The sequence below is a fragment of the Corythoichthys intestinalis genome, chromosome 8 (genome assembly GCF_030265065.1).
Source record: "Corythoichthys intestinalis isolate RoL2023-P3 chromosome 8, ASM3026506v1, whole genome shotgun sequence".
Taxonomy (NCBI): Eukaryota; Metazoa; Chordata; class Actinopteri; order Syngnathiformes; family Syngnathidae; genus Corythoichthys; species Corythoichthys intestinalis.
This window is the reverse complement of record NC_080402.1, coordinates 33,880,204-33,907,582: the sequence shown is the minus strand read 5'-3', so window position 1 is coordinate 33,907,582 and position 27,379 is coordinate 33,880,204. Positions and strand designations below refer to the sequence as shown.

Here is a 27,379-nt window from a genome sequence, read left to right as displayed (position 1 = left end):
AACCTAAATCCAGCATTAGTACGCGGTGTGTGTTTGAGTATCACAGCTCTGCCTGTCTGCGCTGGCCACTTTTGAGAAGGCGTGGCACAATGTCTGTGGCATCTGTCCCGTCAACTGATAGTGAAGTCTATGGCTGAGAAGTGTAACAATGTAGGCTTTACTCAAACTTCTTGTGCGGACCATTTCTATGATATCCTAATTTGCTGCTGGCCCCAAAAAATTGGGCAGTGGGCCACAGCCATAGTTTGGACACCACCGGTGTAAATGACACCTATTTTGACACGTCTAATAAAATCTGCATATATTGGATCATTTAAAAATGTGATAATTACAAATTGTTGTGTTGAGTGTTTGTTGCTTTACACACACCTCTGCAGGCTCTCTCTCTCTCTCTCTCTCTCTCTCTCTCTCTCTCTCTCTCTCTCTCTCTCTCTCTCTCTCTCTCTCTCTCTCTCTCTCTCTCTCTCTCTCTGCTGCAGCCTTGTGACGTCAAGGAGGGCTGAAGCGCTTCCTCCTTGCTCCGTAGCGGCCAAAGGAGGGAAAATGAGCACGAGAAGATTGAAATTAAATGGTGAGTCCTTTCATTCTTAAAAACATGTATATATCCTCAATGTGTGAGTGCTCGTGTGTTTGCGGTCAATCCATAGCGTCATGGGCGCCCCCCACCCCACCCCTCCTTTGCCAATTGACGTCCCCAGATTAGCGTCAGGGAGCTAAAAGGAGGAGAGTGGTAAGGTTTAACTAAGCAGGGCTGTTTTATTTTTTTTTTGCGGCTGCACCCATGTCTGTGTACCTTTGCAGTGCCCTCGCGACCATTTACGCTACAAGATGTCATGTGCTGCTCGTTCGGGCTGATCCACGCCCACATGATGTTATGCAGCCTGTGCCTACCTGCCTGTCTGCCTGCCATGTGTGATCATGAGCAAAGGGGCAGTCTATGCTTGGCCTGCATGAAGGCTTGGACAGGACTGACAGTTTGTGCACTTGACATCGAACCGTAAAGTAATTTGAAACAATTTTGGTAAATTTTCAAAGAAAGCCAAGGTAGGGTTAAAGTGGAAAGGTGTCATATTCAAGCAAAAATGATTATTAGGGTTGTTCCGATCATGTTTTTTTGCTCCCGATCCGATCCCGATCGTTTTAGTTTGAGTATCTGCCGATCCCGATATTTTCCGATCCGATTGCTTTTTTCTTTTGCTCCCGATTCAATTCCAATCATTCCCGATAATTTTTCCCGATCATATACATTTTGGCAATGCATTAAGAAGAAAATGAATAAAACTCGGACGAATATATATACATTCAACATACAGTACATTAGTACTGTATTTGTTTATTATGACAATAAATCCTCAACATGGCATTTACATTATTAACATTCTTTCTGTGAGAGGGATCCACGGATAGAAAGACTTGTAATTCTTAAAGGATAAATGTGACTTTGTATATTGTGACTAAATATTGTCATCTAGTGTATTTGTTGAGCTTTCAGTAAATGATACTGTAGCCATTTAACTGTTCTTCCCAAATGCATGATGGGAAGTGCAACCCTGACTGTGTGTAGTGGCACCAATGGATATATCTTCTCTGCATTGAGACATAACACAGGGTGTTAAGAAAAAGATCAACTATTTCATTACTTCCCCACGTTGCTTCCCACGATATTTCTAATTGTTGGGAGAGGGATTGTAAGGCTTTAATCAATTTATAACAGGCTCCAAAGACTGCCAGAATTCATTCTACTCATTTTACGCTGCCTTTTAGCTCTATTTGAAGGTTAAACGGCACCAATACAGATTGAATGCGACAATGCGTGAGTGGATTGTGCAGCGCCTGTGTTAACTGCGTTTAATATTTTAACGTGATTAATTAAAAAAAAATTAATTATCTCCGTTAGTGCGATAAATTTGATAGCCCTACTTTAAGCCAAAACTAAAGACTCTGGATGAGTGTAGGACAGTTTGTCTGTAACGTTATATACAATTAGAAAACGATTTTATTAAAAAATATACAGTATATATATTAAAAAAAGACATGTCCGATATTTTTTTGCCGATTCCGATACTTTGAAAATGACGTGATCGGACATCGATCGATCGGGATGCCGATCGATCGGGACATCTTTAATGATTATGGCTCTCTTTTCCACATCTGAAGGCATTACAAAATATGAATTTCCTCATTGGATCGTAACTTGAATTTTGCCTTTCAGCAAAAAAAAAACCCCAAAACCCAACATAATATCAGTCAAGTGATCACTTGTAACTCGAATAACCTGGAGGGTATATAATGGTAAGGTACCACTGCAGATATAAGAAATCTAGTTGTTTTAGGCAGGATTAAACTCCAATATAAATTATGTTTAAGATTCATATGATCTCTTTCATGCACGATTGATGAAATCTTACAGGGCACTCATGTACGTCATTGGCTGCCATTGACGGCAGTAGACATCTAATCCATTTTGACTGAGAGTTGCGAATGAACTCGCAACTCCTAGTCAAAATGGATCGAATGTTTAGCTCCGTTAATGGCACTGAAAGAAGAGCATTCCCAGCCAGTCTTCCCGTTTTATATTAATTACTAAGGGTGTAACGGTACATGTATTTATATTGAACCGTTTCGGTACGGGGTGCTCGGTTCGGAACGGAGGCGTATCGGACGAGTTTCTGACGTAATGTAACTCTTACTATTCGAGGCTGTGAGTCGATCGGGTTACAGTTTCTTTGTGTAGATTATATTTACTCTTCTCTCTACTATAATGAGGACCAACACGGTAGGACTGTGGACAGTGTAGCCCAAAAAATTCAACGGTGCGGCAACGTGGCTGCCGCGAGAACGCAGTGAAACGCAGCCGTTAAAGTCAATCAGCCAATGCACACCAGTCGCAGTGCGGCCACGTGTTACGCGTCTTAGAAGCGTCTCAACGCGACGCACGCGAAAAGAACTGCAGAGTTTATTATTTGACGCGAGACACTGCCCTCCTGCGTCAATACTACTAGCTAGGATCGAGCAGATCGGAAGTCACTCGTGTAAAAATACGTTGGATCCGGTCGATTTTCAAACTAATATGCAATTGTAACCCATTTTTTGAGTCCATCAGATCTCTTGAGTGGTAGATCGGGGCACAGTTGACTTGTCTTTGTTGATTTACTGCTGTCTTCTCTGCTATAATAATAACCAACACGGCCCCGTGTTCAATACAAAACCCTCCTACCACAACAAAACAAGTAGGAACTAATATTCACATAGGAACTAAAGTTATACAACATAAAATATACAATATAAATGAATACTACATCACATTTGTAAAATATCATCACATAATAAAACAAATAATAGCCCATTTAAATAAAATAAATTTAAATGAGCTAAAACACCTGTAATTAAATAATAAGAATAATACACAGATGGTGCTTACACAATTAAATTTATTAGTTTCTGTGTGGCGCTTTAACTTGAGAAAATCCACCAATAAAGCTTTTGAAAACCGTTCATAAGAAAAAAAAATGATTCATTGAGGCATTTTATTTGTAAAATATATGTTAAAATCTTTGTCATTGGGATTGCTTTTCCCTTTAGCACAGGGTTCTTTTTTCTTGTTTTTTTTCAGAAAAAAGCTGACCAATATGCGGGGTCTGAAAGGAGAATTGTTGTTGGATTATTATCTTTAAATACCCGCTACTTTTTGAGCAGAATTCTAGCTTTGTATAGGCTAATGTTCCTATTGTTGAAAGCACAAAAGTGAGTAATAAACAACTAGCACATTTATATTTTGCATTTTGTTTTCAAACCGTGACCTCAAAACCGAGGAACGTACCGAACCGAGATTTTTGTGTACCGTTACACCCCTATTAATTACTCATTCAATTACCTATTCACATGACCTATTAACCAGAGGTGGGTAGAGTACCCAAATATTTTACTCAAGTAAGAGTAGCGTTACTTTAAAATAATAATACTCAAGTAAAGGTAAAAGTAGTCATTCAAAAAAACTTGCTCAAGTACAAGTAAAAAAGTATTTAATGAAAAAGAATACTCAAGTAATGAGTAACATTGTGAGGAATTATGTAAGATGTTTGAGTTATCTATATGAACTGTTATTATTATTGTACTATACTACGACACGTTATATAACCACATTAAGTCAAAGAAATACAACAACAAAAAACATTGAATTCTAGGTAGAGAAAAAAATCTACAGAAATTAAGCATTATTTGTCCAATGAGCATGACTGCCCTAATTTACTATTATAAAACTGAAAGGATCATACCTCAGGTTTTCCGTGGTCAATTTGTGCCAAATAAAAACTGGGAGAGAGAATAAAATCTGCGCTTTCGAGTCATGTTGATGTTAAATACTTAATTTTTTACGGTGCTTTTAAGACACCACGTGATGGAACAGGCCTGCGTGATCATAGAACGACAAGCTTGAGTCTGATTGGTAATGGAGTCGTGATTATTATTGCGTCTCATTGGTGAAACTGGTTAAGCAACTGTTGGCGTCTCTGGCAAAAATCTAATATGTAGAATAAAGAGGGAAAACGTAATGACTAGTTTAGCCCAAAGTAGAGGAGTAAGAGTAGAGTTTCTTCTTCACAAACCTACTCAAGTAAAGGTAAAAAACACGGCTTAGTAAAACTACTCTTAGAAGTACATTTTTCTCAAAAAGTTACTCAAGTAAATGTAATAGAGTTAATGTAACTACCCACCTCTGCTATTAACAATGTCACTTCTCACTCGGCGCAAGCAAGAGTGCAAGAGTTTGGCAAACTTGTGTGGCTACAATGCGTGACAAATTGGACCAGTGCTCTCATGTGCATACTGTGCTACTGCTGCTGCTGCTGCTGTTGTACAAAAAAGGCTCTCGAACAAAAAGATGGTGTCAGCATACTGAGAATGGACGCAACATAGTCCAGTTTTATAATGTGAGTACATTTGTGGTATGCTTATCTGCACTGCAGCAGTATAACTCATGCTTGCATACATGACAGATATTGCGAAGTTGCTGAGGAAACAAATTGGAATTGACATTACTGATGAAGGAAATTAAGCTCATGTGAAATCTATACGTTAGGCCTTGCCCATGTGTTTCTGTTGGTAGCCTGGAGCGTTTATTTCGTCAACTGCATAACGGCCTTCTATTAGTATTTCAAATATTTTTTTAAAGTGTTTGTGCTTATTATAGTTGCTCCCAATCTGGAGCCTATCTACCTAGGTTGGCCAGTTCACTCCTCAAAAGCTGTCTGGGATAAACTGCAGCTCACTTTCAACCCTGATGAAGACAACTCATGGATGGATGAATCGTACCACCGTGTGTGCAGCAATACTGTGAAAGTGTGTTTACATGATGGCATTCAGGGAATTGCAAGATAGATAAGGAGAGAGAGTTTGTTTACTGTTGCATTGATCTGTGTAGTATAATATTCCATCTGTCTGACTCGCCCTTATTTACTCCTCAATGTGACAGGGTTATATTTTGTAAACTAGATATCCTACAGGCATTTGATCTGAGTAAATTAGTAGTTCATCTCACCATCACGAACTCTCCGTTAAAAAAAAAAATAGCAAGCAGCATTTCCCCCAAAATTTTCTGTATGATTTCTGATAACGTAATCAAAACAGGACATCCTTAGAACCTACTACCGTAATATTACGTCAATTACATTACAGGCACAACCTGCTGTCCCGTCCGTACATTTTAGTATCTCGTGATGTATTTCATACTCCTGAAAAATATGTTGCCATCCCTGGAGTGTGTGTGCTGCGTGGTATTGGAGAATCCATTAAGTCATGTATGTGACATAAACGCCACAAGATGAGGAGTCCATCATCTTCACAGTTTGACAGTGATGGACCGCGACACTTAAAGATTCACCCAAACACAACAATATTACGCCGAATTGATGGTTTGCTGCCTTGAATGTTTTATGAGAGATGTTTCATTGGGCAGAATATGTCATTTTGTCTTCTCATGTCATAATAATCTAAATTTAATTGCCAATTTGATGTGGGATGATGATGTGTATATTTCTAGATTCTTTCGCAACAGCAAAGACTGCATTTTAATCCATACACAGTTTAAAGTGTGTAAAGTATGTTATGTTAGATTGTTGATTGGACTTCAAATTGCATGTGCAATGGTATTCATTCAAACGTCACTTGTAGATCAAGGATGTGCCCCATAATTGTGGCTTTTGGGAGTGTCAACTTTTCTCACAGAACTACAGTTGCATAGTGAGGCGAAAATGCAAATGTCACTTATGCAACATGTTAAATAGCCTTGTTCTTTTGGAAAGCAGGAGGGGGAAAATGACCTACAAGCGCCATGTTGCGTTTTATAGAACGTCTCCTCTTGTTCCAAATTGTTTTGCATTCTTTTATGGGTCATTCTGCCCAATCTGTTAAGTAATCAGAAAAGAAAAAAATCAAAAGGATTTAAGTAACAATTTATCTTAGGTTTGGTTTTTTTTTTTTTTTTTTTACAATGAGTTTTCAAACTGTTACAGTACCTTATACAAAACTGACACCATGTGTTGTTCCGTGACATTTTAAAAACCTATTTCATGTATTTTAAGGATTTTTACAAGCATATGGTGGCTAACTGTACATTTATAAAATCACCTTCTCATACACCCGAGGTTTGCGCACAAAGTTGCAGGACTACTGTCACATAACATTTTGAGATAAAAATGGAATTCATTCTGTGACTATGCTCTTAAATCAAAACACTCAGATATTATTGTTCCAGTTAAAGTGGATGGAAATGCCATTAATCGGTTCCAGCCACCTTTGGATTTTTGTGTTTTTTTAATTATACCCATACAGTAACCTAATTGTAACCATACTTCATTAGGTAGAAAAAGTTTTGTTTTGAAAAATAGGTTTTCAACCCTTATGCGCCTTGGAAATGTGGCAGAATTTGGGCAAGTGTTTACCTAAGGGTCACTTCCTCTCTTAGCATTTCAGTACGGCACTGTTATTAGTCGTTCTTAACAGAGGATAAAGAACATATGCCTTTAAGTAACGTTACAACAACTCACTTGTTGTGTTGCTGCAATGTTTATTTTTATACAACCATTGCCTTGCAACAACACACTAACTTAGATGCTAATGATTAGCCTTTGTTGCTGTTTTGTATTTAGCATTGTACTTAAGAATTAAGGTAGCAAAGGCCTAAGTAGTATATTAATTAAGTAATTAGTTAATTAAGTATATTTAGCCATTTTTTGTGGGGATATGTGCTTGAACCATTTGTTAATAGCATTGTAAAAAAAAAAAAAACTTGGCATTTTATAGCATTTAATCTAGCAGACTTTTGCTATGCAAGTTAGCCAATTGTTCTTTTGTTGTAGTTAGATCCTCATTTATGTATTTTTTTTATACTGTTTTAGGCTCAGGTATTTTAATTGTGTATGTTCCTTATCCGATTACTCGATTTTTTGAACTAACTAGTTCATCGATTAATGGACGCACTGCAATTCTTTTTGTTTGATGTTTAGTCTGAGATTTACTATCAGCTGAGAAGGACTTTATAACATTTTCTGTTCATTTGCTGAAATCAGCAGGTCAATAGCTCTTATTTTAAAAAGCTTCTCATATCTTAAGACAGTACCGTAACGTTTTTATGATGATTTTTTGTCGGTATATGGTATACTGACGTGTCTGTTACTTTAATATTATTTTAGTTACGTACCATTAAGCCAGTGCTTCTCAATTATTTTCTGTTACGCCCCCCCAAGGAAGACGTAAATGTTTCGCGCCCCCCCCCAACTCTCTGCCACCACTGTAAATAGTATCATTCGTCTATATTACTATTATAAGTACGCCTCAGCCTAACATTGTGTCCTTTTTTTTCTATTAAAGAAAAAAAGTAACATAGATCAACTTATAATAAAGTATAACTTTTTTAACATTGTGTTGCTTGTAACAGAAAAGACTTAACGCGCATCAATTTGCCTGAAGTTAAAAAAAAAAAAAAAAAAAAAAGGTCACATCCAAACTGTAAAAATACACTCAAGGTACATTTTTGACCATTTGATACTGAAAAATAAAATGTAATAAAATCAGTAAATAATAACAAATTCAAATTGATTAGAAACATTTACTCTTCAGGACAACGTGCCAAAAAATTTGACCGAAAAACAAAACTGAATAGAAGGGGGGGAAAAAAAAGTCTTTGGACAGAAGGAAAGTTTTTATTTTCGCTGATTCACCACAGTGCTCACTGGTTTACTGATATAACACTGACAAAGCGGGACGATTGTGACAATTGGCAATATTCGGCACATTTTCGCTGAAAAACAATCAAGCGGCTTATCAATGAGATTGAGGTCGAATGTCTTTAAGTGGCGTCTTAACTGATTTGGCTTCTCCGCTATAATCATTTTTAGACTCAGTAAACAGTGGTCTTTCCTCATTTCCCACTATATTAAAAGTCAAAGGCAAACGGCCCGAAAAAAGCGCATTCTCGGCGGCCGAGGTAGAGCCGTAGGTGAGGGCGGTGGTCGTGACGATCCCAAGCCGAAAACGGCACTTCTCGGCCGGACACGTGAGAACCGAAGAAGACGAGAGGAAGACAGTGGGTCGCTGCGTGAGTCCAGCTCTGCATGAGTCTCTTCCGTGTGCTCTTGCTTACTTCAAAAATACTGCACGCACTTTGAAAATGAGAGCGCCACTGCCACCCACGGAGTGGATGTGCAAGTACACTTTATTCTAGTACGGCAAAAAAAAATAAAAAAAATAAAAGCATGTTCCCCGAGGTCACTCGCGCCCCCCCTGGCATCGCTCTGCGCCCCCCTGGGGGGGCGCGCCCCACCATTTGAGAAGTACTGCATTAAGCCAAGTGGAAGCGACATATTTTATTTGCATCCAAGGTTGAATCACTCAAATACTAAATTATATGACTAGGGGCTCTGGGATGTTTGACTGGAAGGACTGCGATGCGGCGGTCCCACTGCCCTCAGCCGGGCTGTCCTATTTTAATGCATAAACCGCACTACCCTTACAATCCCATCACTGCGCTAGGTAATGGCTACCAGTCAGCACTCCGGTCCCACGCCGCCCTGCTGCGGCTTTCCGGCGGTCCCTTGCTTCCGGCTTCCCCTCTCTTTTCTACCCGGGTATCCTCCTTGGGTCCAGGTGCAGATCGCCGGCTGAGTGCCGGTGAGTCGCCGGGGTGTTGCCCCCTCCGGGCCGTGGGGGCCCAGCGGTGTGCCGTGACAGTTAGTTGTGGCAGTGGCTGGTGGGCAGGGTGGGCGGTCTTTGTTGGGGGCAGGCTTGGGGGGGGGGGCTGTGGTGTGTCCCCTCATTCTTTTGCTTAAAGTCTGTTAATGGGGGCGCGGATGGTCCGGGGAACCACCCTGGGACCCGGGGGGATGGCAGTGGCCACCTTGCTGGAGCTGCTCTGTGGAGGTTGCACCACTGCTACACATAGATCTTTTCTGTATCAATCAGGATTCTGGGCTTTCACTGAGAAACACGAGTTTGAGCTTCCTCCAAAGATTTTCTATTGGGTTTAGGTCTGGAGACTGGCTAGGCCCCTCCAGAACGTTGGTATGCTTTTTACGAAGCCACTCCTTGGTTATTCTGACTTTCTGCTTCGGGCCATTGTCATGTTGGAAGACCCAGTCACGACCTATTTTCAATGGTCTATCTGAGGGGAGGAGGTTATTCCTCAAAATCTCACAATACATGGCCCTGGTAATCCTCTCCTTTATACAGTGCGGTTGTCTTGTCCCATATGAAGAAAAACACCCCCAAAGCATGATGCAACCACCCCCATGCTTCACAGTAGGGATGGTGTTCTTGGGATTGTACTCATCATTCTTCTCCCTCCAATCACTATGAGTGGAATTAAGACTTAAAAGTTCAATTTTGATCTTTTATTTGACCACATGACTTTCTCCCATGACTCCTCTGGATCATCCAAATGGTCATTGGCAAAATTCAAACGGACCTTGACATGTGCTACTTTTAGCAGGGGGACCTTCCTTGCCATGCATGGTTATAAACCATGACGTCTTAGTGTATTACCTGCAGTAACTTTGGAAATGGTGGTCCCAGCTCCTTTCAGGGCATTGACCAGCTCCTCCTACCTAGTTCTTGGCTGATTCCTCGCCATTTGTGCATGGAGCCCCAGTTCGAGGGAGGTTGACAGTCATGTTTATCTTCTTCCATTTTCTAATAATTGCTCCAACGGTGGATCTTAAATCACCAAGCTGCTTGGCAATTGCCCTGTAACCTTGTCCATCCTTTTAGAGGTCTACAATTCTGTCTCTGGTGTCTTTAGACAGCTCTTTGGTCTTGGCCATGTTAGGAATTGGAGTCTTCCTGATTGTATGTGGTGGACAGGTGTTTATATGCAGCTAATGGCCTCAAACAGGTCAAAAAGTTAGACTCAAAAAGTCCACATTCACTCCACTTATTCGTTGGACTTTTTATAAGGCGATTAACAGGTCTTTCAGGCTCATAATTCTAGCTAATAGACAAGTGTTCAAATACTTATTTGCCGCAGTATACTACTAGTACATTGTTAAAAAAATCATACACTGTAATTTCTGGATTTTTTTTCTTTAGTTTGTCTCTCACAGTGGACAAGCACCTACCATGAAAATTTCAAACCTACCCTTAATTTCTAAGTGGGAGAACTTGCAAAATCGCAGGCTATTCAAATAGTTATTTTCCTCACTGTACGAGACGACCTTAGTTTCATCTTCTTAGCAGCATTCTCTGCTTCATTTGCATCACATTTTCTTTTTTGAAGCCGTGTGACCAGTCTTAAACACAAAACTATTGTTTTTGAGCTATTGGTTTGTATGAGATCCCAACTAGAGTATTCCAAGGGTGTACCATAAAAATTTGGCATGGTTTGAAATGTAAATATTAAAATAAATGTTTAGGCAAAATGGTATCCAGCAGGGCTAATGTTAAAAAAAAAAAATCGAACATTGATGAAGCAAAATTGTTAAAGTGGAATAGTTATAGTTTTAGAAGCAACAGATATTTGAACACAGACATATACTAACTATTCTACAAGCACGTATTCTTTATCATCTAAGAAAAATGACCGATACTATCACATTCTATTGAGTCATTTGTTGTAGTAGTAGTATTAGGAGAAATCCTATCTTCGTTTTTTTTTTGTCTGCACAACTGTAGCATGACCCCTAGTTGCCCATTTAGTTGCCCAGTCCATCACACTAGAAGAAACATTACAATAAAATTAATTCTAGCATTAAATCATGGTGCACAATTAAAAAAAAATCTTTACATTCTTTGAAATTGTTCTTTTTATGTTGTTTTTATGAAGTGCAATATTTTAAGTGCAAATTTATTTATTGATTCCTTAGTGATAAATGACACTTTCGTTCATTTCAAATAATGGGAGTGATGATTTGTCGTTGTTTTGAGTTATGAGCATGATCACAGAATGAATTAAACGTGTATCTCAAAGAACAACTGTATTTTAACAATGTTATAATTGTATTATATTATAACCTGTACCTGTTAACCAATACTTCCATTATAAAACTACCCTGTAGACTCCATTTTAATGAAATAATTGAATACATGAAATATTACAGGACTCATTTAACTAAATGCTAAGTGGGCCAAATTAATCAATTGAGCGTGCTCTATGTCCTCTCTACTTTACTATGGACACGCGTGTCCAGTATATAACCAGTACAGCATGCCTCCAGTTCACACAGTTGTGACCTCTTTCTCCTTCTCCCAGTATGCACTAGACTATGCCTCGTTGATGTTTGCATGAGAGGCTGTAATTGTTGTGTTGGACCCTTGTCTGAATCAATAGTAGACTGTGGCAGGCAAGGTGGAGGTTGGGGTAGTGGGGCTGGTATGAGTGTGGCCGTCAGCACTCATTGGAGGAAGCCATTCAGTCTCACTGGCCCATCCTCTGCCTGACCTCGCTGCCAAATGCCAATAATGATTCAGTAGAACCGCAGTGAGTGCTGCTTGAGCATTGTTGTTGTGTTGTGGAAAAGTGACACATTACTGTTCCACTGAGTCCTGGAGGCTTCGATAGTCAGCTTTAAATAGGATTCATGCCATCTGTGGTCTAAGAATGCAAATATACAGTGTATCACAAAAGTGAGTACACCCCTCGACTTTCTGCAGATATTTAAGTATAGCTTTTCATGGGACAACACTGACAAAATTACACTTTGACACAATGAAAAGTAGTCTGTGTGCAGCTTATATAATAGAGTTAATTTATTTTCCCCTCAAAATAACTCAAAATATAGCCATTAATATCTACAAGAAAGCCCGCCCGGCTCATCAGACCATAGGACATGGTTCCAGTAATCCATGTGCTTTGTTGACATGTCTTCAGCAAACTGTTTGCGGGCTTTCTTGTGTTCTGTCTTTAGAAGAGGCTTCCTCCTGGGGTGACAGCCGTGCACACCAATTTGATGTAGAGTACAGCATATGGTCTGAGCACTAACAGGCTGACCTCCCACCTCTTCAGTCTCTGTAGCAAGGCTGACAGCACTCCTGTAACGAGTCACATGACACTTTGGAGGGAAAATGACAAGCAGTACTCAATTTGGACATTTAGGGATGTACGTAGTTTCTAAGAGGTGTACTCACTTTTGTTGCCAGGGGTTTAGATATTAATGGCTATATTTTGAGTTATTTTGAGGGGGAAATAAATTAACTCTATTTTATAAGCTGCACACAGCCTACTTTTCATTGTGTCAAAGTGTAATTTTGTCAGTGTTGTCCCATGAAAAGCTATACTTAAATATCTGCAGAAAGGCGAGGGGTGTACTCACTTTTGTGATACACTGTATGTGCTGTACAATTTCATGTGTGTTACTTTTAATTAAGGCATATGACAAAAAAAAAACGACTTTTTAATTTCTTCTTGGCAAATACATAAGTACCTTGATTTAGAGGTTTTTCCATTTACAAGCTGTCATGTAGACATGGTGTTTTTTAATTTTTTAAAATTTTTTCTGCATCATGTCACAAATATTTTCAAAATATGATACCTATTCTGCCCTTCTTGCGAGTGCTCAAGTGTGCTTGTTGCAAGTCATTTATTACCACCCACAGTTGGAGTTTCCGGTCAAATTATACATAAAACAACGAGCATTACATGTGCATTTTACCAAGACACTCTTCGTTTTTCAAAAGTCTGCTTATTAACTCTTTCAGTGTCCGTCACGATCCAAACGTGAAGTGCTAGTAATGTTTTATCTCAACTAAGTAGTTTTATGAAGATAAGCTAGGGAAGTTATTCGTCAGCTATATCATTCAAAATAAAGTGGAAAATACTAAAATGATGAACCATGCCCGCAGGAAGGTAGCATAGGCCTCTTTAATTGTAAATCTGACAGTTCTTGACCAACATGTTTATCGTGGTAGATGTACTCGAGAAGAATGCCACACGGTTCTCGCAGAGTAATGAAAGAAACAACCCTTCTCAGCTATTTGAAGTGTCCAAAAAAGTGTATACACTTGTTCTCTTGAACGTTTTAATTGTTTGATTTGGAAAAAAAACAGAGCTAGTGGGGAAGAAACATCATTTTAATTTGAGGACAAATATGAAATTGACCACAATGGAAACATTTACTTATAGTATTCTGTTAACCAACATTAGGAGTGGGAACCTCTTGGTACCTCACGATACGATAGGATTTGCGATACAAAGGTCACGATAACGATGATCTGACGATATGGCGATACAACGATTTTCGATACATTGGTCAGGAAATCATTCGAGGATATTCTACAAAGAACTAATTAACAGAAAAACAAGCTTCTGCTGTGAAATGGAATGAGTTTCTTACAGGTACACGATAATTATTGGTCCGATAATTATCGGTCCGATAATAGGAATTATGACGTCATCCCAATAAATCCAATAACATTATTAATTGGACCGATAACATACGTATAATATTTATAATATATATATATATAATATTTTTGGCATGGTGTTGGCGGATTGGGATGTGTGCGTTTGTTTCCACTTCTGTTTTGCCAGTACAACGTATCAGTGACTGTGTGTGGTTTGGGAAGAGGGAGTTTTACAACAAATCAAGCGCTCCCTTTCTGTGGCGTAACGCTCAAGTGATGGCAGTACTGTTGAGCACGGCTGGCTAACAAAACAACTAGCATGGCGTCGGTAGTGTAGGATTTGTCAGTGGAAAACGCTTCACTTGCAATTTGTAACACATGCAAAGCCGAAGTTCCACGAGGAGGGAAAAAAGGGTGTCGAGCTACAACACATCTTAATAAGCCACTTAAAAGATCACAATTGCTTCGATGGTGTTTAAGAGTACGACGACGCGTGGGCTGCAAATGGAGCTGCCCATCCAATTTCAAAGCCAGCCGTGTGACTAAATGTTGGCGCTAGACGACCAGCCCTTTTCCCTTGTATAAAACATTGGATTCAGCGGCTACTTCGTCATTTGGAGCCCACGTTCATCACTCCAAGCCGCCGCCACTTTTCAGATGAATGTTTACCGGCAAAGTATGATGAGATTGCCACACTCCTCCATACTTTGACTGGCAACCATGCACGGCACATATAAATTTCACCACGGACATATGGACTGTAATGTTAGTCCTGTCAGCATGCTTGGTCTGACGGCACAGTGGATGAATAAGGATTTCATACTGTACAGAGAAAAAACCTCATGCTACATTGAAAATGGGTTCACTCACTGCTGTTTATATGGATTATTATAAGGTATGGCATTAATGCTTTTTGTTCAACGATATTTGATAATGAGGAATGCGCTTTCACTAAATTTATAACTTGTTTCAGTGTCATAGTTATCTACTTTTGGATACTGTGAAGAGTCTTAATGCACTTTTTGTTTCAGTTAAATTTATCAACATTTGCCTGCAAGTATTTCTTGAATCCTAGCCTTGGCTTATGCAAAGTTTTGTTACTGTTCTAGAGTCCTTATTTTTCTATCATTGAGTGATGAACGTTACTATTGCAATTGGCAAATGTTTGCATTTTAAAAGTGTTATTTTTACAAGTTATTGAGAGGCCTTTTGGTTATTGGCAGGCTTCCTCTCCCATAAATGCAAGGTTAAGTTGTTTAATGGAGACCACAACAGTCTCTCCACTAGCACCAAATCTTTTTATCTGATGAAAAAGTACAATACCTGTTGGGTTTATGTTTTAGTTCAGTGCTCATTATTCAGGGAACACCTCTTCAATGACATTGAATAATTGATTGTGATGGACTATTTATATTTATTTTTTAAAAAATAAATAAATATTGGCACTTTATTCGAAGTCGAGACTGCTCTTGTCTTTGTTTTGTTCGTTAAAATAATGTTCATGTCATCATGAAAAATCTGGTTAGGTCAAAGGCAAATCTATGTTGAATCCACCACTATTTTTTTACCTCCAGGGGTTCAAAAACTGTGAATATACATTTAAAAATTATATATTTATTATCGGTTATCGATATCGGGTTTGAGGAGCAGGAAGTTATCGATATCGGTTTCAAAAAGTGGATATCGTGCACCCCTAGAGTTTATCACTAGTAGACATCCAATCCATTTGAAGTGGGAGGTTCCCTCCCACTTCAAACGGATTGAACGTCTATAGCCGTCAGTGGCAGCCACTGCCAGGCAATAAGGTAATTTTAGGCCATTTAAGGTCATTTACCTGTTGCTTTTCAGTTACTTCCTGTTGATTTTGGGGTATTTTATGGGTTACTCCTGTTTATTTTGTGTTACAGAACAGGAAGTGACCTGGGAATAACCCAAATGAATAGGCAGTGACTCAAACTCAACAGGAAATGACCTGTAAATGCCTTAAAATGAACAGCAAGTGACCTGTAAATGCCCTGAAAACCGGACCGAATGACTGTGAATGCTCTGGTTATGAATGAACGAACGTTCCCAGTCTAAATGGATTGGGCATCGAGCACTGTCACTGGCAGCCTTAGAGTTAACTGAGATAATATTATGGTGGAAGATTTTGGTAGCAACTTGATGGTTCTTTTGTTTGTTTTTTTTTTAAATATTGACACCTTTATAAAACGATATCTCGATTCTTGACAGGAGCATATCGATAACCTTTTGGGATACAAAGTATCACGATATATCACAGTTTCAATATTTTGTCACGCCCCTAACCAACATGTTTAATTTTCCAGATTACCCCCAACAACCTTTATTTGTGACAGTTCACAGTATTATTATACCAAAAATGATACAAGAAACTGGATTAACAGGCTGTATGTAATCTAATTTATCACCGGTGCTTTTGTGTGCCCTTGGCTGTCAGTTGAAGAGCCTTTAGGTAGTGAGCTTGTCCTGTCACAGGAGTCCCGTTGCGTTCAGCTGGGCTAAAACACTTTGACATGCTCACGCAGGAGCCCACAGGCTACAGGGAGCTCTTAGCTAACCTCCTGTGTAGTTTATGTCTCTATACTTGAGCGTGGAAACGTTTCAAAAGCTTCTGCTGTCAAAATGTTAGAGCTCTTTTGCGCATACGGGCCGCTATTGTTTACTTGCATGTATTTCGATGTTGGCGTGTACTGTGAATACACAGTGGAAACTCAGTGGAAGGAGCTTCATTTCTTAAGTGTGGGCTGATGCTCGTGTCACACCTCTTACAACACAAGTCTTGACACCTTTATATGTGCACAGTAGCACAATGCTTGTTTGACCATGATGTTGCAATATCACTGGCTAAGAAAAGGAGAAAATAAAAGATTTGCAAAGGGCAGGCGTGATTGTCTCCCCTTTTCACATATTCAAGGAAAACAATTGTGCACTAAACACCCCAGACACAGAGAAACAAAAAATGATTTTGCTGGCTTGGTTAAGGTCCACAACATGATTTTTGACATCTGAACAGTTCCTGTGCAGAAGTTCTGTTCATCACACAGCTAACACGAATGGGTACACTCAATAAATAGGCATGACTAAACACAAACTAGTATATAAATGTACCGTCGTAATCTAATCTGTCTTGTCTTTCTTCCTCCTGTCCTATCTTATTAGGTGTATCACTTCTCCATATTTTGTCCCCTCGATAATTTAGGTCGTAATGAGTTTACAAAGCCACTGGTAGCATATGCATGTCTTCATTCAATTTGCAGTTTTCAGAAAGAGCACAAATCTGCAATTAATGAATGTTTTTTCTGTACTCAACTTAACATACGTAGTAGAGCTCGCTGATATGGTCTTCGGTTCTTATCACAGTAAATTGAGTAGATTTACTTCGATAACAATAAATGACAATAAATTTACCCAAGCGGACGGTTATATGTTTTGAAAATCTAAATCAGTGCATGAAATACAAATGAACCGTTGCTCGTTGATTTATTTACCAGCTTTCAATTTAACATATTTAACAATTGTACATGCAGTGTAAACATTAAGTATATAAACATATTTTGTAAACAATAAGCATACAAGTATCAACATTTATAACGGCTTGTATGAATTGAATAATGTACAAGATTGTAAACATTGCTATAGCCACTGTGCAAAAATGTCATTGTAACACAAATGACTTACAGCAAGAGGGGCTTGAACAGTGCACTTCAAACAAAGGACAGAGTATCAGACAACTTATTGTTCATGGCTGCTGTGACATGATTACTCAATGCAAGTGTTTACTTCAGGGTTTCAAGATTTTTTCCCAGAGCATGTATTGAAACGCATGCACGCATGCACAGACTCACCACCCCACATGCACATTAAGCCATCCTGCTCTAACTCTCATGCCAATGAAACATTTAAGATTTTATGATGGCAGTAAGGACATGGAACAAAGCAAGCACATACAGAAAAATGTCTGTAGCCATTAAACGGTCATATTATAGGCTACACTGTTGAATTATACTTTACGCTGAACAGAAATACAAAATAACGAAACATACTGTTTGCTAGATGCAGTCCGTGCCCAATCCACTCCTTTAGTTAAAGTTCATCTGCTCCAACAAGGTTAGCGCTGCTCACGTTCACGTCCCACGTAGAGAGCATTTGATTCGGGGCCTAAAGCAATAGAGGCTGTATCCAGCACCCGTGGTGCGCAGCTGCCACTTATTGTCTATGAAATGGACCGTCAAACTGATATAGGGCTCCATGGTTCGTCATCCTTCTCGAATCCAAAAGACAACCGACGTCGAGTTCTTTATTGGCACCAACACCTCAATATGAGCGTCGACTAATGCTATCCTGGAAATACCTGTGGCCTGGCTACTTGTTGCCGTTCCATTATTATCAGACTCCATCACATTCATTTGTAACGTAAGCGTACCAGTTGATTGCAACAGGCTTGTTTGTTTGATTTCCTGATAGTCACGTGACTTCACATGTAAGGGCACTGGCTGTACATAAAGGGGAATGAGCATAGCTGAACAACACATAATCAAAGCGGCCTGACTCTTATTTTTTCGTTTTATTAAAAAACAAATATACCGACATGGTCAAAATTACGTCGGTCATCGTGAGTCATTTTGGTAATGATACATTTTGAGTAAACCTCCCTGCTCTTATACGTAGAACACCAGACATAACGATTTCCTCCATGAGAATCGTGAGTCTACTGGTAAATCGAGAGCTTCGCCTTTCGGCTCAGCTCCTTCTTCACCACTTCTTGTCCAGACACTTCACCGATCCACCTGTCGATCTCCTACAACCTCGTACCCTCACTCGTGAACAACACCCCAAGATACTTGAACTCTTCACTTGGGGCAGGATCTCATCCCCAACCCGAAGAGAGCACTCCACCCTTTTCCGACTGAGGACCATGGTCTCGGATTTGGAGGTGCTGATATTCATCCCAACCGCTTCACACTCGACTGTGAACCGCTCCAGTGAGAGTTGGAGGTCACGGCTTGATGAAGCCACCAGCACCACATTATCTGCAAAAAGCACATATGCAATGCTGAGGTCACAAAACCGGACGGCCTTAATGCTTCGGCTGCGCCTAAAAATTCTGTCCATAAAAATTATGAACAGAATCGGTGACAAAGGGCCCCCTTGGCGGAGTCCAACCATCACTGGGAACGAATTCAACTTACTGCCGGCAATGCGGACCAAACACTGACACTGGCTGTACAGTGACCGAACAGCCCTTATCAAGGGGCTCAGTACCCCGTACTCCCGGAGCACCCCCAACAGGACTCCCCAAGGCACACGGTCAAACGCCTTCTCCAGATCCACAAAACACACGTAGACTGGTTGGGCGAACTCCCATGCACTCTTGAGGACCCTGCCGAGGGTGTAGAGCTGGTCCACTGTTGCACGGCCGGGACGAAAACCAAACTGCTCCTCCTGAATCCGAGATTCAACTTCCTGACGGACCATCCTCTTCAGCACTCCTGAATAGACGTTACCGCGGAGGCTGAGAAGTGTGATCCCTCTATAATTGGACCACACCCTCCGGTCCCCTTTCTTAAAAAGGTCTGCCAAACCAGAGGCACTGTCCCCGATGTCCACACGATGTTGTAGAGGCGTGTCAGCCACGGCAGCCCCACAACATCCAGAGCCTTTAGGAACTCCGGGCGGATCTCCGGGCCTTGCCACCAAGGAGCTTTAATTGTAAACCTTTCTCTCATTTATTTTTTGCAGCAAGTCAGTCCTGCTGCTATCGTAAATATATAGGTTCTTTATGGAGTTAGGTCTGCTGGAAGCCAGTCTCTTTTTATTGTCTGCAGAATCCATGATAAATTGTGTACAGTGACCGATTCGCTCGCATGTGCAGGTGGAGGCCCGAACATTCTTAATTTACCTTCCCCAAAAGCTCTGCCGCCCTTAGTTATGGTTGCTAATCAGACAAGCCTTGTCACTCTAACGGCAAAGCCATTGCAGGGAGACGTATACACCGGAGTATTTTAAGTGATTTATTTTGACACAAAACCAGTGCAACATCTTCTAGATTAAGGCAAAAGGGTTTACAAAATGTAGCGGAGGCCGTTGAGGCAAAAACATACAGGTTAGACATTTACAGCCAAGCAAAGGGTTGGGATACTAAAGTGTCCGTTCACAAAATGTTACTTGAAAAATAAAAAACAAAATAAGTTCGAGGCGCTTATGTTTACTTAAGAAAAAGGAAGTATCGCTTTAATATTAGCGCACTCAAAGAATGCACTGCGATCGAACGAAGACGTGAAGTTAACTAGCTTGAGCCGTAATGAAACAGCCAAACTTATAGCAATGACATCCTTGTAAGCCAAAATATTCGATAACAGTAACTAGAGCTGGGAATCTTTGGGCACCTAACGATTCGATTACGATTACGATTCAGAGGCTCCGATTCGATTATAAAACGATTATTGATGCACCCCACCCCTTTTTTTTTTTTTTTTTTAAATTTGTTTTGTACATTAGTTCCAAAATTGTTCAAAAATCCTCTCAGGCTAAACCAAACTACTATTTCAGTATCAAGTTAACATATAGCAGTAAACAAATATACAAAAATAACAGTAAATAAAAAACTCCAGTCCCCATTCTATATCAGCAGCTTTAAACTCCTTTCAATTAATTTAATGTTGTGAATCAACCGTTAAAGTTGTTAAAATTGCTCCTGTTATTCCATAATTTCTCTTTTGTCTACTTTCAACATGTAAAAGTTTTAAAACTATTTTAAAGATAGATTCAAGTCAATATTTTACCGATTTAGGAGTATTTTAGATAAAAAGTTAATTAGGTTCGCTTGGAAGGTTCGCAACAACAGCCTTGCAGGGAAGTGTACTGCTTTAAGATGGCGGCCGTTACTAATGCCCGCATCTAGTTTTTTGTAGATGTGCTGGTAACGATACCGAAGCTATAATGCATCTAGTCCTATATAAATGATATCTACCGTAACATAATGTGGCTTGTAGCAGCTTGTCGGCAGCAGTCAGGTATGTTGTTGTTGTTTTTTTTTTTTTATCTCGTGGCATGAGTTGAGCTAGAGCCGTGAGTTGAGCATTGGCGTTACCCGAGGGGCCGGGTAATGAGAAGCATGATGTTTAGCTACTCTCGCTCCGTCCCTAATTGCGTACCGAAGACCGCGCGGCGCGCTGAGTGTGTCGTACTTCTGCTTTACTTGGCATATTTCAATAATCGGAATTTGGATGTTTGTGAATCGTTCTCGAATCTTCCACGGCCGAATCGCGAATAATCTAAGAATCGGAAATTTTGCACACCTCTAACAGTAACTACAACTTTGGTATCCAGTTTTATGAATGCTCTTACCTAGATCCCGACCCAGGTTTTTGCACTTCCGATCCGATACCGATATTGTTTTGCACTTCCAATCCGATACCGATACTGGCCGATACCGATACCGACCTATCTAAACATGTGTTAAAGTTTTAAGTTATTTAGCCTCCTTACTTAGTTGTCAGACTCATGTTGAAAAAGGTTTTAGTACTCTTGATAACAACTAGCCAGCTGAATTAGGTGAGTTTGAATAACACACAACGATTGGTAACAAGAAACTGACCTGTTTATTCAGTGACAAACACAAAACATTATAAATAACAAACAGAAATGGCATAGTCAGTCAGTAAAACGTGCAAATAATATTGTAAACGGTCTTAAAAAAGCAAAACACACCAACAACCTCAGTGGAAAATCCCACAAATACCCCAAGCTATTAGATGCTTTTAATGTTTCGTGCATTAGTTACAAAAATTGTATAAAAAGCCTCTCAGGTTTAAATAAACGACTATTTCAGTATCAAGTTAACATTTTAAAACAGTAAATAAAATACTCAAGTCCCCATTCTGCTTTAAACTACATTCAATTCATTTAATTTTGCGAATCAACTGTTAAGTTTTTAAAATTGCTCCCGTTATTCCATAATTTCCCTTCTGTCTACTTTCGACATGTGAAAGTTTTAAAACTGTTTTGAAGATAGATTCAAGTCAAGATTTTGCCGATTTAGGGGTATTTTAGATAAAAAGTTAATTCACAAGGTTCACAACAGCCTACTAGGGAAGTCTTCTGCTTCAAGATGGCGGCTGTTTACTAACGCATCTGGTTTTCAATACTTCAATGTTGCTAACGCAGTCGAGTCTGTCGTGTAGCATCTAGTTCTATATACATATGATATCTTATCTCCAGTAAAACGACGTTGACGTAGTTTGTAGCAGCTGTCAGCAGCAGTCAGGTTTTCTTGTGTTTTTTACCAGCGGCATGAGTTGAGCTAAAGCCGTGAGTTGAGCATTGGCATTACCCCGGGTCTATTACTGCATTCCAGGAAAGTGGGATGTCGGACTTTTCCGACCTCCGACTAGGAAAATATCATTGGAACGCCACTCGAACTGGGAGGTCCATGTCACGAAGTCGGAGAAAAAATAACTACCCCGACTTCCAAGTCGTTTCAATCTGACGTCACTGGACAAAATGGCGCTCATGAAAACGTATTGAATGATAACACAATAATGAAGTAAATCAAGTTTATTTGAGACGCCATGTATTTTTTTCTCATACAGTGAATTATCTTTGTTGTGCTATGTTTTTATATTGACGATCAGCAAAGGATGTAACGAAAAAAAGGCAGATTACAGTGTGGGCTATAACGCAGCCGTCGTTTTTCCTCTACTATTTGATCGCTTATAGGAAGGCAGGTTCGCTGGAGGTCAAAATGTCTTTGGATGGCCAAAATAAAAAACACCTCGTCGCGATCAGCCATCTTTGTTGTTTACATTTGCTTGGAACTCTTTGAGGTCGGAACTGGTACCATCCGAGTGGGATAAATCCGACTTTAAAAAAAACTGGATCGGAAGTCTGGATCGGAATTTTTCCGTGTTCCAATCCGATACCGATGCGCATTTTTCTGCCCATATCGGACATCTCTACTCTTACCTCTACTACAGCATTTCGGCAAGTCGGCTTGCTAGGTAGCCTCTGGCATTAGCTTCATCTTACCTTAAGAGCTTGTTTATTATTTATTTTATTTTATTTTATTTATTTTGGAGACAGTGTATGTCCAGACTTTTTAATCCATTGGACTCCAGTTGTTTTTTTGGCTTTGGGAAGGAAAAAAATGCATTTATACTGATATACTCCTGGGGTATCTTGTGTTGAATTGAGATATTTCATAAGCTCATCGCTTCAGCATTTGGACATACTGTAAGTAGCTTGTTGAGCCTTTTCGTCTTCCTTAAAGTTTTACGAAAGTTGGCAATCGCAAAACCTTCAAATAAATCAATTAGGCAATGGGGCATCCAAAAGCTTAAATGAGTTTGCCCCTTAACAACGGTCCCAAGGAAATATGATTGGTTGATAGGCGTTTAGGGGGTGGAGTTTGCGAAAAGTCACTTGAGGGGAAGGATAAGGGCTTTTTGGGGCTGTCTCAGTTAAAATGTCAGGGCTCTGTGCACTCATATAGAAAAGTCCATATTGTACCTTTAACAATGTTTAACATGTTTATTACTGTGGTTGTAATTTGCACTTTTGTCATTCAAAGCTGCCCTCTCCTGAGAATGCTTACCAGCCAGCCCCAAAACAGCTTTCCTAGACAATAAGTGGCACAAAGCTACCCCTCTATATCTGGGGATTACTTCCACAGAAAAATACACAAATTGGTAATTTTGTGAGGGAATACTGTATCATAATGTAGTTAAAGACTGTTTATTCCAATCATCACAAGCACTGATAATTTTGTAACATCTTGCTTGATGGTTGATGACTGACATGTTGTTTTTCCCACCAAATGAATGCAGGAAGTCTGCGCTCTTTTTTTTTTTTTTTTTTTGTACGTGACATGTTGCCATCCTGCTGCGAGAGCTGAATCTTCCCCTTCAGGAGGCTTCTCTCATGCGTTGAAGCTTGGAACGCTCCCTTGCTTTTACTGTTTATTTGTGCTTGAGGAAGGTGACACTTCCTGGCTGCCTTTGGTAAAGGAGATTCAAGGCTGTGGCTGACTATTGTGCTTTTGGGAAAAAAAAACAAAACAAAACTGTTTGTTAGGTAGTATTGGAGGTGTTGCCCAGGGGTCAAGGAGGAAAGAAATAATTTCATGTTATAAGACTGGATAAATACAATGTTGTAAATAATTGAAAGCTTCTTTAATCACTGCATTAAGCGAGATGTGTAAGTGGGTGTGCAATTTCGTCCTGATATAAATTAAAATCGTTTGGCCTTGCTGGAAATCTGCTTTCTACTTTTCTGGTGTTGGGATGGATGAGTCTATCGCCATAGTTAAATGTACAACAAGCAGCCATAAATGGGCCCTTACACATCCTTTTTGATGATAGTCAAACTTTGAGAACAGCATGCTCTGCCCAAAAGCTTTTTAATTTAGTGTCCATCAGTTAAAGCAATAGCCAACACCTAGTATAAATGACCTTTATGTGAAAAACGGTTGCACAAAATATTTAAGTATGCAAATCGTGCAATTCTTAGTTGTCTGAGTTTAAACACAATAAAACGACAGCAATTACAATTTTAATGTGCGTACAGTACATACAGCAAATGGTGATACACTCGAAAGAAGAAGTTAGGCACACACTCTTTCCAAGTTCCTATACAAAGGGTTTCATATTGTTTTTATAGTTTCCTATACTTGTTCAATCTGTTGTTGTCTTTCTTTTTTCTCCGTCTGAGACTCAGACAAAGCCTGCTTCACTTTGTGGCCCTTTTAAAGCCTGTTTCTTCAACAGCCATGCATCCTATCTATAGTGGGTAGCCAATAAGTGGCAAGTAGGCGGGACAACCTCAGATACTCGCATTTGATTGGCTAAAACAGTATTAGCATTTAAAAATGTCTGGCAATGGCTATTTTGCCCATTTCTGGGAAATATTGGCCATTATTCATGTTTTTCACACAGTTTTTTGTTTTCTCATTATTTTTTTGCTTTGATTCAGTTCCGAGCCTTTTCTTTTCCTCAAAACTGTTTTTGGTCACCATTTCCTCGGTTGAAATGGTTAATGTATACTTTTAACCATCAAAGATTTGGATGCACTCTGATACAAAATTAGACAACAAGGATGAGCAAGAGAGATGAGCAGATGGGCATTGTGTTGATGTGAAATGCTTGTATGCCTCCTAGCGGGATGCTAAGACACGTGGGGAGTCATAGCGAAAGAGAGCTCGAGTGCCACCTGGCGGGACGCAGAGGCACTCGGACAGCGAGAGAGGGGCTTTTCTCGCACTTGGCGCTACAGTGAAAATTTGTTGGCATAATGAGACTCCTTTTCTCTCATGACAATGTTTATATCGTGAAGAATTCGTAAGGGGAGGTGCTTTTATCAGGAAGGTCAACTAAATATGTTTTACAAAAATGGTTTTAATGCATTAATACAAAGTAATTTCATTAATGCATGTCGCAGGAAAGCAAAGTGTAGTGGAGAGTCTGATTGCGAGTGACTGCACCTGAGTACAGTATCTGCCCAGATACTGTACTCAGGTGCAGTCACTGAATTGAGGCAATCATTCATATACCAATACCCCCCCAATATATCCACAAATTCTCTTTTATTATAGCCTGTTTCTTTTTGCGAATCTACCTATTCCCTGAGAATCTCAACAGCTTAGTGCAAGTAAGAGTCTCAAAACAGGGTTGTAATTATTTGGTTATTCTGATGTTGTGGTTGCTCAATCACTTGGTGTGCAGCGAAGAGTTTCTACAAATAGCAGCATGACAGAAAAAGGTTTGGAGTTCAAATCTCAGCTCTGGCTTTACATTATGTAATAAATACAAAAATTCCACAGCCCAGTGCCTGATTTACAAGTCTAAATGAAATTTACACTATATAGAATAATAATTTACATGATGTCTTGGTGTGACATTTGGCTACCAGGCATCCTCATCGCCTCCCGTTTTCCTGCCTCATTGAGTGCCTCGTTTGATAATGTTGTGAAGCAGATGGGGATGCCAACTGCCTGCAGAATTACTTGACGTGGTTGTGGAAAGACCCTTGCTTGTGGTGTTGGCATAACTGCCCCATACATTTTTCTCAGTGGCTCTGGGCACTTGGAGAGATGATCTCGCATCTCTAGAACCCCTAGCAAAAAGTATGGAATCACCAGACTCGAACGAGCACTCACTCAGACATTTTATCATGTAGAACAAATTCCGACAAATAGCTTGAAAAAATAATGAATTACTTCAAAAGTGCAACTCTTTAGCATTCAGAAATAGTAAAAGAAATGAATAAAAAACATTGTGGTGGTCAGTAAATGTTAATTTTATAGAGCAAGTGCTGGGAAATATATATGGAATCACTCCATTTTGAGGAAAAAATATGGAATCATGAGAAACAAACATATAAATAACAATCAAAACATATCTTGATGAGCATTCTTCATTAATTTGGTGCCAACTCTCTTTGATTGCAGTTGCCAGATCATCCTTGCAGGGTGGAACCTTGCGGTGGACCTTTTTTTTTTCAATTTCCACCACAGGTTATCAATAGGGTTGAGATCTGGGATATTTGCAGGCCATGACATTGACTGGATGAGTCTTTCGCTAAGGAATGCTTTAACAGTTTAGCTCTCTCTAGCTGTCATAAAAGCCAGAAGTGGTGCTACTAAATACTAGAGATGTATTTTGATAGTTATTTGTTTGTTTGTTTCTCATGATTCCAGATTTTTTCCCTCTCAAAATAGAGTGATTCCATATATATTTCCCTGCACTTGCTCTATAAAAGTAACATTTACTGACCACCACAATTTTTTTATTCATTTCTTTTAGTGTTTCTGAATGCTACAGAGTTGCACTTTTGAACCAATTCCTTTTTTTTCCCCAAGCTTTTTATCTGAGTTTGTTCTACATGATAAAATTTCTGAGTGAGTGCTCATCCGATACTGGTGATTCCATACTTTTTGCTAGGGGTTGTAACATGTGGAGGCCCACTCACCTTGAATGCCTGTGTAATTGTCATTTTAAAATGTTGGAGGATAATGTGCAGTGCATTTTAACTAATAATCAACAAAGTGCTTGATTAGAAGATTGTACAGTATTTTGAATAAAGAGGCCCTTTAAAAATGTCAAGACAAGGAAGGTTTACTCACAAGCACTTTGAGTAATGGATCAATTTCCTGTTGCTTCCCCCGGTTGTTTGTGGAGTACTTCAGCATACATGACAGATTGTAATGGCAAATATGGGTCAGTAAAACATGGGTTTCATGTTTCTTGGCCTCTTCACTAGCAAATCAATAGCTCTACACACAAAGTGTGGACGTACTGTCGTAGTAAGGATGCTAGAAATGTAAGTATTCTATGTTACTATTCATAAAACAAGTGCCACTCATCAATTTTCTAATTGATGAGCTGGAGCCAATTAGCACTGATGTTTAGTGAAGGGTGAGTACACCCCGAGCCTAGTCATCAGCCAATCACTGGGCACATTAATGACATACAGTGATCCCTCGCTACTTCGCACTTCAAAGTTCGCGCCCTCAGTCCATCACATATTTTTTTCCAAT

The 27,379-nt window shown here is 39.6% G+C and overlaps 1 protein-coding gene across 1 annotated transcript in view; it reads left to right on the top strand.

Annotated features, from left to right (window-relative positions):
- The first annotated feature begins 478 nt into the window (after positions 1-478).
- The window catches only part of fbxo41 (F-box protein 41), a 106,258-nt gene continuing 79,357 nt past the window's right edge, over positions 479-27,379 (top strand). The window contains exon 1 of the mRNA XM_057843441.1: positions 479-571. The gene's annotated coding sequence lies outside the window, so the exon portion shown is untranslated. The remainder of the gene's footprint in view (positions 572-27,379) is intronic.